This window comes from Saccopteryx leptura, chromosome 4 (assembly GCF_036850995.1).
Source record: "Saccopteryx leptura isolate mSacLep1 chromosome 4, mSacLep1_pri_phased_curated, whole genome shotgun sequence".
Lineage (NCBI taxonomy): Eukaryota > Metazoa > Chordata > Mammalia > Chiroptera > Emballonuridae > Saccopteryx > Saccopteryx leptura.
Genome location: NC_089506.1, coordinates 176,400,051 through 176,412,789, shown reverse-complemented (window position 1 = coordinate 176,412,789; position 12,739 = coordinate 176,400,051).

Here is a 12,739-nt window from a genome sequence, read left to right as displayed (position 1 = left end):
TTTCTAGGTAAAGCTAGCTAAAAGTTTGTAGTTTGTTTATTTTGGTTATCTATTTAAAAATTACTTAGATTCATTCATATTTTCTATTGTCTTTTTAGTTTCTTTATTTTTGTAACAGAGACAGGGAGAAACAGAGAAAGGGACAGATAGGGACAGAGAGACAGGAAGAGAGAGAGATGAGAAGCATCAATTTTTCATTGCAGCAGCTTAGTTTGTTCATTGATTGCTTTCTCATATGTGCCTTGACTGGGGGCTACAGCAGAGCGAGTGAGCCCTTGCTTAAGCCAGTGACCTTGGGCTCAAGCTGGTGAGCCCATGCTCAAACCAGTGACCTCATGGGTTCGAACCTGGGTCCTCTGCATCCCAGTCTGATGCTCTATCCACTGTGCCACTACCTCCTCAGGCTTCTCTTTTTAGTTTCTGTTTTATTTAATTTCACTCTAATTTTATTTTCTTCCTTTACTAACTTTGGGCTTTGTTTGTTCTTTTTCTAGATTCTTATTTTTCGTCTGGTTCAAAATATTTTTAGATTTTTCCTTGTTAATATGAGATTGTTTATTTTTAGTTGAGGTATAATTAATATAAAATAAGATGGTTGGTTTTTAAGTGTACAGTTTGATAAATTTCTACCCATGTAGCCACCACCCAGATAAAGATATGGAACATTGCCATGACCCAAGAAGAGCTCTTTATGCATCTTCCCAGTGAATAACTACCCTATTGTCACTTCTTAACCACTATTTTTTTATATTTTATTTTATTTACTTTTTCCTTACAGATTACATTCAATATTATTTTTGTTAACCTCAGGTGCACAGCCTGGTGGTCATACAATCATATTCTTCACAAAATATTTACCCTGATAGTTTCAGTACCCACCTGGCACCAAACATAATTACTACAATATTATTGACTATAGTCCCTACGCTGTACTCTACATCCTGTGACTGTTCTGTAACTACCAATCTGTACTTCTCAACCCCTTTACCTTTTGCACCCAGTCCCCCAACTCTCCTCCCCTCTGACATCTATCAGTCTGTTTTTGGTACCTGTGAATCTGTTTCAATTTTATTTACTTTGTTCTTTAGATTCCATTTATAAATAAAATCATATTGTATGTCTTTCTCTAACTGACTTATTTCACTTAGCATGATGTTTCTAGGTCCATCCATGCTGTGACAAATGGTAAGATTTTAAGTCTTTCTTATAGACAAATAATATTCCATTATATAGATATACCATCACTTTTTTATCCACTCATCTATTGATGGGCACCTGAGTTGCTTCCATATCTTAGTTATTGTAAATAATGCTGCAATGAACATACTGGTGCATATATTCTTTTGAACTAGTGTTTTGCATTTCTTCAGATACATACCCAGAAGAGAATCACTGGGTCATAAGGCAATTCCATTTTAAAAATTTTGAGGATGCTCCATACTGGGTGTACCAATCTGCATGATTTTAGTTTCTTGAGATGCAAAGTTAGGTTTTTTTTAATTAAGCTTTTTCTTTCTTTCTTTCTTTTTCTTTTTTTATAAGCGTTGGTTATTATAAACTTTAAGAGCTGCTTTGGCTGTTTTTTGTAACTTTTGGTATGCTGTGTGTCCATTTTAATTTGTCTCCAAATATATTTTATTTCCTTTTTTGATTTATTCTTTGACCCATTGGTTGTTCGGTAGCATGTTTTTTTAATCTCTATACATTTGTGAATTTTTCTGTTTATTTTTGTAATTGATTTCTAGTTATATACCATTGTGGTGTGACTGGAAGATGTGCATGTTCTTGTTTCCTCTGAGCTGAGCTCTGAGGGAATGGCTATGGCTAGTACAACTACTTCTCTGTTTGGGAAACATATAAGTTGGGCTACTATTTTGTGGCCAAGTCTTTTGCTCCTCAGAAAGAAGCTGGGATTTTATCTTCTGTTACCTGGGGCTGTACTGGGATTGGGGTTTATGCTGGGACTGGGTTTTTCCTGCCTGTTTCCATGTGGGTATTTTCTCAAATGCCTAATATAGGAGTCTTCAGCTAGTTTTTAGATTTCTTTGGAAGATATTGCTGTATCTATACATTTGGTGTGTCAACGGGAGGAAGAAAGTTCAGGGGAAGCCTCCTATGTCACCATCTTGGATGACCCACTCATATGTTTTAAATTGTTAATATCCTTGTGGTAAATGGAGGCCTTTATCATTTATGTAGTGATCGTCCCCATTCTTTTCTTTTTGTATTTTTTTGTATTTTTCCAAAGTTAGAAGAGGGGAGGCAGTCAGTCATACAGACTCCCACATGCACCCGATCGGGATCCACCCAGCATGCCCACCAGGGGGCGATGCTCTGCCCATTTGGGGTGTTGCTCTGTTGTGGTCGGAGCCATTCTCGTGCCTGAGGCAGAGGCCATGGAGCCATTTTCAGTGCCCGGGCCAACTTTGCTCCAATGGAGTGTTGGCTGTAGGAGGGGAAGAGAGAAATAGAGAGAAAAGAGAGGGGGAAGGGTGAAGAAGCAGATGGGTCCTTCTCCTGTTTGCCCTGACTGGGAATCAAACCTGGGACTTCCACACACTGGGCCGACGCTCTGCCGCTGAGCCAACAGGTGAAGGCCCATCCCCATCTTTTTTTTTTTTAATAAATTTTTATTAATTTTAATGGGGTGACATCAATAAATCAGGATACATATGTTCAAAGAAAACATCTCCAGGTTATTTTGTCATTCAATTATGTTGCATACCCATCACCCAAAGTCAGATTGTCCTCTGTCACCTTCTATCTGGTTTTCTTTGTGCCCCTCCCCCTCCCCCTTTCCCTCTCCCTTCCTCTCCTCCCCCTTCTCCCCCCTGTAACCACCACACTCGTGTTCATGTCTCTTAGTCTTGTTTTTATGTCCCACCTATGTATGGAATCATGCAGTTCTTAGTTTTTTCTGATTTACTTATTTCACTCCGTATAATGTTATCAGATCCAACCATTTTATTGTAAATGATCCAATGTCATCATTTCTTATGGCTGAGTAGTATTCCATAGTATATATGTGCCACATCTTCTTTATCCAGTCATCCATTGAGAGGTTTTTTGGTTGTTTCCATGTCTTGGCCACTGTGAACAATTCTTAATAGTGCCATTTCTCTGTTTTCTATTCAGTTAGTATTTTCCTGATAGGCTATTTTCTACAATTTCCTCTGCAATATTTGCAAGTCCTTATATGTTTTTTTTAATAAAGATTTTATTTATTCATTATAGAGAGGGGGAGAGCGAGAGAGAGAGAGAGAGAGAGAGAGAGAAGGGGGGAGGAGCAGAAAGCATCAACTCCCATATGTGCCTTGACCAAGCAAGCCCAAGGTTTTGAACCCGCAACCTCAGTGTTTCCAGGTTGACACTTCATCCACTGTGCCACCACAGGTCAGGCCTAAGTCCTTATGTTTTCATGTGTCAGTTACATGCAGCATATATCTATCAGCCTTTACCTTTAATTTTCCAATTTGTTATATTTATTTATTATAATTATTGATATACTTTGTCCTACTTTTTATGAACTTTACCTATTTATTATTTGTTTGTTCTTTTTCTTTCTTTATTTGTATTTCCTTCTGACTTCTGTGATTTGAGTAGATATTTATATTCTTCAAAGAAGATAGGGACTCAGGACCTTCTCTTTCAATGGAGTTCCCAGTCCTAAACCCAGAACAGTGCCATTCTCAACCGACACTCCCAAGCCTTTTGCACACATATACATAAACACTAGTTCAAAATAGTTTCTCGTTATTCTGGGGACTACACAGTATTCTACTTTATTCTCTAGTCTTTCAGGGTTGATCTTGACAAGGAATTTAACAGTTTTACTACATTTACATCTTATCAGAATTGGAACCCTATTTTTTAGAGTTGATATTTATTCTATAACTATTTTCCACTGTGGTTTCTGTAATTTTGTGTGACTGCTTCTCTGAGATTACTTATGCCATGCTTAAATAGATTTGGAATTATAACCAGTATATATTTTGCTTTACACGAGTGAAGTACTTTGGATGAAAAGTCAACATTTTTCTTCCTTTTCTGGGGGGGGGGAGGACTATTAATGTTTAATGTACATTTTTTTAAAGTTTAGAATTCATTTTCTCATAATTTTTCTGTAACTTATCTTTATTTCAAATGTTGGAGAGATAGGAATTACAATCTTCATATTGGCTTTTCTATTTTTACCTTATTTGGCAAAATATTTGTTTACTTTAAACCATGGCAGTAGTTTAGATAATCAGCCCTTGTCAGGTCATTGTTGCCCATAAGTTTGGTAACACATTTAGTAGATACTGACTAGGGCTGTTTCAATGGCTGAGTCACTGCTATTCCTGTGAGAGTGCAGATAGCACAGACTGACAGATACCAACTGACATGATAAGGAGGATGCTAGAAGAGTTCAGGGGGATATAATTCTAGGATGTAGAACAGATGTGAAACTCTGTAATAGTATGGTTCTCTTATTCTTTTTTGTATGTGATACGTCTTTTGGGCTTCCATGGAAACCTAATGAACAGAGTTGGTCATTTCTAGTCATAGAATTTTAATTTTTATCATAGGCATTTCCACTTACTTTTAAAGGCTTAACTGTAGTTCTGTGTGTATATATATTTTAAAAATTATAGTGTAATTGGCATATAATATTCTATTAGTTTCAGGTATACATCACAATGATCCAATATTTATTTAATATACATTACAAAATGATCACCCCAATAAATGTAGTTACTATCTGTGACCATACAAAGTTCTATGCTTTTAGTACTCTGTTTAAGGTAGAATTTTTCCTAAGAGCTGGTTGACCTGCTTGTTGAAGCAGCTTTTTCTCTATTAAAATGGACCATCAATGCATGTTTTATAACCACATGTAATGCCAATTTTTTGGTCTAATTTTTATCTCCTATTGTACTAAGTGAACCAAGATGATGTGATACATTATTTTTTTTCCTATAAATCAGCTGGAGCTCCTAATGTGAAACAAATTTTTCTAAAAATAATATGTTTCTGTGAGGAAAGGGTAGCATATGCTGTAGAGTGATTAGGGGTTTTCATCTTTCGGCCAGGGGGTTTCCTGTACTTACTAATCACCAGTGTATCCGTGGGATATTGCTCTGCCTTTCAGATGCAAGTCTCACAGTCACTCTTCTAGTCTAGTGTATGGAGGTCAGCGGGTAAATGAAGGTCCAGGATCTTCTTAGCAATCAGCCTGAGAAGACCCATGGGCTTCTCTTGGTTTCTCTCTACTCACTGAACGCGTATGTGGCTCCACCTCACAAACATTTCCATCTTTTTCAGCAAGATGACTTGCACGCCCTTCAGTTATGGTTTCCTATTTTATATAATCTGTCTTCTAGTTTTATGGGATTCCTTAACATTTCCAGGTCCCTTTGACACTTAATTATGGGAGCTGTTAGAGATTGAATTTATATGTGGGTGTGCTCAGTCCATTACTCTACTCCTATCTTGCACATAAGATGAATTTTGTTTCTAGGGATGGAAATCATTTTTAGATGAAATAGGTTTCTCTTTCTAATAATGTGCAAGTGATCTCATACACATATTTGCTATTGTTGTCTTATTATTTTCACCACCCAAAAGATGTCAGTAGTGTGCAAATCCTTTTAGACATCTATAGAATTCTGATACAGTGGAAGAGATTTTCTAGAAACTAAAGTAAATATTGTTCTTAACTTAGTGAAATTGGGGTATTTACTTTTTAATAGGTTTCTTTGTTTTATGCTACTAGCAACCTCATTATATTATCTCATTTTGCATGTGTTTTTTTTTACATTATTTTTATTCATTTATTCATCTTTGAGAGATGAGAGAGAGAGAGAGAGAGAGAGAGAGAGAGAGAGAGAGAGAGAGAAGGAGGAGCAGGAAGCATCAACTCCCATATGTACCTTGACCAGGCAAGCCCAGGGTTTTGAACCGGCAACCTTAGCGTTCCAGGTTGACGCTTGATCCACTGCGCCACCACAGGTCAGGCCTCATTTTGCATGTGTTTGTGTTTGACCTCTTCTTTGTAAAATATTGGCCCATTAAGGTACAGGTTCATTTTCTTATACTTTTGTTTTTAACTCCTACACATACAACAGGGCCTTTTCTAAAGGATATTTGTTTATATAAAAATATTATTCATGTGAGTCATGGGCTTTCTTTTTTTTTTTAATTTTTTTACAGGGACAGAGAGTGAGTCAGAGAGAGGGATAGATAGGGACAGACAGACAGGAATGGAGAGAGATGAGAAGCATCAATCATCAGTTTTTCGTTGCGATACATTAGTTGTTCATTGATTGCTTTCTCATATGTGCCATGACCACGGGCCTTCAGCAGACTGAGTAACCCCCTGCTCGAGCCAGTGACCTTGGGTCCATGCTAGTGAGCTTTTTTGCTCAAACCAGATGAGCCCACACTCAAGCTGGCTTTCCTGGGTCTCGAACCTGGGTCCTTCCGCATCCCAGTCTGACGCTCTATCCACTGCGCCACCACCTGGTCAGGCTTGGGCTTTCAATTAAACTCTAACTCTGATCCCAGCACATCTTGTTTATTGTATACTTTAAAGTAAAAAATTACTAGATTCCTGAAATAGATAGGTTTCACCATGTACATGCCTTTTTCTTTTTCTCAGATGTTCAAACACACAACAGTAGAGATAGCATATTTGTAGTAACACGCAAGTGCAGAGCCTGGCTAAATTTTATCAACATAGAATATTTTGTTCCAGGCCACGTTTTACCATTTGTCTCAAATTGCTAAACATACAAGACAGCATGTGAATTATATTTATACAGCTGTAATTGTGATTATTATTTTTCTCCCAAATCCTGCTGGACAATCAGTCTTTTTAGGAGAAATATTATCATGTCTTGTTTTGTTTTATTATTAGCATACTACATAATCTGATTTCACGTTAACAAAACAGATATGCTGACTTAGTTTAATCACATGGGAATATGGTCTTCTGGATGTAATGGAAATGCTTTCAGAAGTTAAAAATAATCTGAAAACAAAGATGGAAGCCATGATATATTTTGAGGCTAAAGCAATCTGTTTAAAAACAATAAGCACAGTTCCATGGCACAGATAAATGAAGAGAAAATGACAAGGTTTAGATGAACTTTTATTTATGCATTGTATTATCTTATAATTTCTATTTTTTACAGATAGGCATCACAACAGCGAAAGCGTATGTGGCTCATTTTTTAAAGTCGTATGTAGTAAATATAAGGAAGTTTGAAGGCAAGTGAATTTTTAAATTCCTGGTGGGCAATTTCTACTACAGCCTTCACATTTTATTTATTTATTTATTTATTTATTTATTTATTTATTTATTTATTTATTTATTTAAGAAGAGGAGGTAGAGAGACAGACTGCTGCATGCACCTGGACAGGAGTCCGCCTGGCAAGCCTACTAGGGTGTGATACTCTGCTCATCTGGGGCCACAGCTTCATGGCTGGGCAACCGATCCATCTCAGCACCTGAGGCGAGGCCATGGAGCCATCCTTAGCACCTGGGGCCAACTTGCTCCAACCAAGCAATGGCTGTGGAAGAAGAAGAGAGAGAAGGAAGAGGAGTGGGATGGAGAAGCGGATGGTTACTTCTCCTGTGTGCCATGGCCGGGAATCAAACCAGGGACTTCCACATGCCGGGCCGATACTCTACCACTGAGACAACTGGCCAGGGCCCACATTTTCAATGCAGATTGAATGATGCAAATGATTAGTAGCTCAATAAGGCACAGAAATAAAATGTCATACTTAGACATTCACAGTCTCCTCTCTCTTGCCCCATCATCAGAAATGGAGTTGTTGAGCTGAAATTATTTTTGAACATCTTACATTGAAGAGCTTCTTCATATTGAAACTGAGGATATCTTTTTTTTTTCAATTCAGAGAAAATTAATTTTACTAGGTTCTGGAGTTGTCAAATTTGGGGTTTACTTTAAAGCAAGTAATTCCTGTTATACTTCAACTATTGTTATATAGTAGTCATACTGCATTAGATAATTACTGTCTAGAGGAGGTCATTTATTTGATCTGCTTTTCTGTTTCCTATCTGCAAAATGGAGTAATAATAGGTTCTTAGCTTATAGGATTGTTGAGAGGATTAAATGGGTTAAATTTAATAAAATACTCAGCAGAATGTAAGTTTAGTTGATCTTGTTTCTGTGGTCTCAGCCATCTGTTGAATTAGGGCAGCCCTATCATTTTCATGCCCTTACGTGACTGTTTTATACAACTTATATTAAAGAGTGCATTAAAAGAGATCTTAAAGTTTTCTAGATATATTTTCTTTATTGGTTCCAGATCATCTTCTGAGATCACAGACAATATTAACACTGTGTATTGAATATATTTGGTTGGGGTGAAGTACCAAAGAAGTAAAGTTAAAGATTTAATTTCTCTTTGGACTGGTCACCCCTGAGGACATAATTAAAATATTACCAGTCATCTCTTATCTGACAGATGCTGCCTAAGGTATTTTATTTTTGTACTTTTTGTACATTATCTCAGGGTAGCCTCATGACTATTTTGCAAGGTAAGAATCTGAAGCTCAGATGGTGAAGTAATCTCTCCTAAGAGAAACAGATAATAAGCAGTGAAGCCTAAATTCAAACCTGTATCTTACTCACGTCAAAGCCCACACGTACAGTGTACAAATGGTGTGTTGTAGAATTGTGCACCTGAAACCTAATTGTGGTAACTAGTGTCACCCCAGCAAATTCAATAAAAAGGAAAAAAATAAAGATAAAGCAAAAAACCAAATCAACACACAAAAGTTTATATTTTTTGCAGTATACTCCGTCTCAATGACATTGTACCAACATTACAAATCCTGTTACATTATCTTACAAATGCAAGTTACTTAACACAAGACAACTAACTAAATGACCATGTGAAAAGACCTGAATGGATATTTAGATATTTTAATCTAAAATAGAGCCAGTTGCAAATTCTAAATAAGAAAGTTGTTTCAATTTGTTATCTGATTCTCTTCCCTTCTCTGCAGAGAAGAATTTATTGTTGTGTTTGCTGGAAACAGCCCATATTCCAAGTATCAAAAGCAATCAGAAATAACTCTGAATTGAATCGTTTAAACAATCCATATAAATTGCAAAATTCTTAGTTATATTTTGAAAGAGATATTTTCAAAGTTTGGGCAATTTCTGTATTACAAATGTTCTGAATTCTTTAGTGGAAATGGTATATCTTTACATTAGATATAAAAGAAGGACATTTAGTGCAAATGAGTAAGTAAGCTAAAGAGTTGTATATATGATATGAGCTTATTTTTTTCCATTTTGTTTGTGTCTCATTGAAGAGTTAAAATCAACTGTACTTTTTTAATGAGCTCCCAAATTTTATTGACTTGTCCTCTGTCTTTAGACTGTGTCTCTGCCATTAGGGATCACAACCATAGGCAAGGGTTTCAGCTCATTGAAGGAATTATCAATGGTGTGAGGAGGGTTCAGCCCAGATTCAGAGCTTTTTTTTTTTTTCAGTACTGGGCACCCATATTTTCCCCCACTGTTGTTTTATTCTGAGATGTTGTCTAGTATTTCATCTGACCAATACACATAGCTTCTCATCACTTAGTGAAATCCAGATAAAGTACATGAAATACATACAATATACTGAGCTGAGATTGTCTTTTTTGCCATCTGGTTTACAGTCCTATTTTTCTTATGAAGAAATTTCTGTAAATTTTGTGAGAGCCCTGCATAGTTGAGGGTATATGTAAATGGGGTTGTATGTGAGAAATCGCTCAAAAGCTGAGTGATGCAGCAATGGGATGCCTGTTATAAGGAAAAGTTTGAAATCTTGAAAAAAATAAAATATAAAAATGATGTTTACAAGAAGTTTTCCAGTTTTATCTTTAATATTAAATTGATGAGATAAATTGCTTCTAAAAGTTAAAATAGAAATCTAAAGGTTATATTAATATCAATGCAAAAATAGCCCAGAGATGGAGAGTTCATTTAAATATGTGAATGATTTGTAGAGTTGTAATGGCTCTATTAATATTAATTATGCCATTATCACTCACTACTCTCTGAATAGAAAATTGGCAGTCTATATCTTACAGGCAGAGATACTGAAATGTAAATAGAAATTGACAGTCTTGCTTCTGTGCATATAGATTGTCCACGATTCCTCATTTAAAACATTCTAACCAATCTAATGTTGAAAAAGAAAAGTCGAGCTTTGGCATCAAAACTCAGGAAGTGAAGAATTTGTCATTCCAAGTATTGCTTTTTATGATATCTTGAGATTGGCCTTCAGCTAGTGTTTGAAGTGCTGAAGCTGCCTGTTTTTTTCTTTTAAAAAATTTTTAAATTTATTCATTTTAGAAAGGTGAGGAGAAGAGGGAAAAGAGGGGGGGGAGATAGAGAGAGAGAAAGAAGAGGGAAAAGAGTGACACGTATCAACTTGTACTAGTTGCTTCTGGTATGTGCCTTGACCAGGCAAGCCCAGGGTTTTGAACCAGAGACCTTAGCATTCTGGGTCGACACTTGATCTGCTGTGCCACCACAGGTCAAGCTGAAGCTGCCTGATTTCAAGCTCTGCTGCAGTCCTCACAGGTCTGCATCCACTCCTCGGGAAGGGTGCAGCCAAGCCTTCCAGAGGGGTTATTGACAAGGACAGAGCCAAAAAAGGACAAGCAGTCTCTTTCTGACTAGTTGGGGTAGAGGAATAGCTTGTTTCTAAGGCCATTACTTAGACCCAAATGTTTTGTTTATTTGAGCATGGGTGAGGGTAAAGATAAAGAATTTTATTCCTGAAAAATGATGCCACCAGGGATAGGATCATCTTTTAACTCTGTACATTAGTGTTTTCTTTCTTAAAGCAATTGACATTTAATGAGAAAGAAAACAACATTTTGAAGGTTGTGTTTATTTTTTTTTAATTGTGTGACTGTCTTAGTGTTTGGAAGACAGTGTTTTCATGTGCTGTTTAAAATGTTTGATATCAATTTGAGTCCTAAACAGATACAATTCATTAAATTTGCAAGACTTCCGTTTTCACCCCATTAAGTTCCATTATCAAAATTACCAGGCGATATCTTCAAGGCTTAAAACTTATATCTCTAAAAGTTGCACAGGTCTCTTCCATCTTTTTAAATGTAAAATGCTATTCTAAATGAATCATAGCATGTGTTAAGCCACCAATTTGAAATCCCACATCTGGGAATCATCCCAAGATCACACACTTCCTGTCTGTAGGAGGTGGCGTTCTCAGTATGAGCCTCAACAGCAATGATGTGACACAGCAATAAAAGAGGCATCCCAAGTGGGTCAACATGATATATATGGGAAAGTCAAGTCCGGATGTCTTAGGTTCTCAACATATGAGGGTAATGAAACCTCCAAACTCTAATTTTTCCTCTTCTTTGTATAATTATGTCTAGCCTAAAGAAATAATAAGAAAGATTTGAAATATGGGCAGAAGGGCGTAGTGCCACATGGCAGCACAAACAAAATTACCCAAACACTTCAAAAACAAGCAGGGTACTTTTCTCTTTCTGTTCAGTAACCATATGTGAGCTCTGCTCATGAGAAGCTCCCTTCAAGTTGATTCAAACAGAGTCTTTGTCCTTTGGTTTCTAGAGTATGTCCTGGAAACAAAAACCAGAGACCTTGGAGAGAAGTTACCATGAGATCCCTACAGGGTCTGAACCAATGTTGCAAAGGTTGTAGAACTATTTTTGAAGTGAAATAATTTTTTGAAGAAGGAAGATGTATAATAAAAGAATCGTCCTCAACAAGAGGCAAGTCTGCCTTTGCCATTGAACTGTCCCCCCCCAGGAACTGTTTAGAGAAAATTATAGAGGTATATTCCTATCCTAATGAGATTTACCACTGGAGAAGGATGATTTTGGTCATGACAAACAGTGAGCACACAGTCGTCTTTATTAAATCACATAAATAAATTGATTATCTAAATGAAGAAGTAATGAGTTACCTCGGATATATTAGTAAAATGTCATTTTAGGTTATTGGTAGATCCTTGAATCCTAACCTTTTGAACTCAACATTTCCTTTTTGACTTGCACAACCTATAATTGCACATTTTCTCGCCGACTTCCATGACAACACCTCCTTTGACCTTTTACTTTGAAGTTACCATTTGGCTTATTTAAAACATACATATTGCCTTAGGGCCAGGAAACCTGTGCCATCTGTGGAATATACACACACTGTATAAACTAACTACATAAAAATTAATTGAGAATCTAATATAACTCAGAGGAAAGAAAATTCCAACCAGTATTTACCAGATTTCTAGCAGTCTAGAAATACACCTGACAAAGCTGAGAGGGAGACATTTAGACATTTAAAAGGATCCCACATTAGTTCTAGAGTCCAATAGGAGTGCTCCATATTAGACTACTGATTTTCAGTTTAATTAGCTATGTTGAATTGACTAATTGGTGAAAGCTTTAAAAGACCAACTTAATGAATGACTCATTAATTCCATAAGAATTTTTAAATACCTAATACATGTTAGGAATACATGCTGAGTTTAGGCCACCTAAACATTCCTACTGGCCTCACTACAGGAAATTTTGAACAGAATAAGTCACTAGTCACTTCATTTTTTGTTAGCTGGACAGGTTACGAGAGTATTTAATCACTTTTGGAGTTTTTATTAAACAAGCTTTAATGTTCAGAAGTTTTTTTGAACTTTCAAAACCACTGATTAATCTTTAGTTTTTTTAAATTAA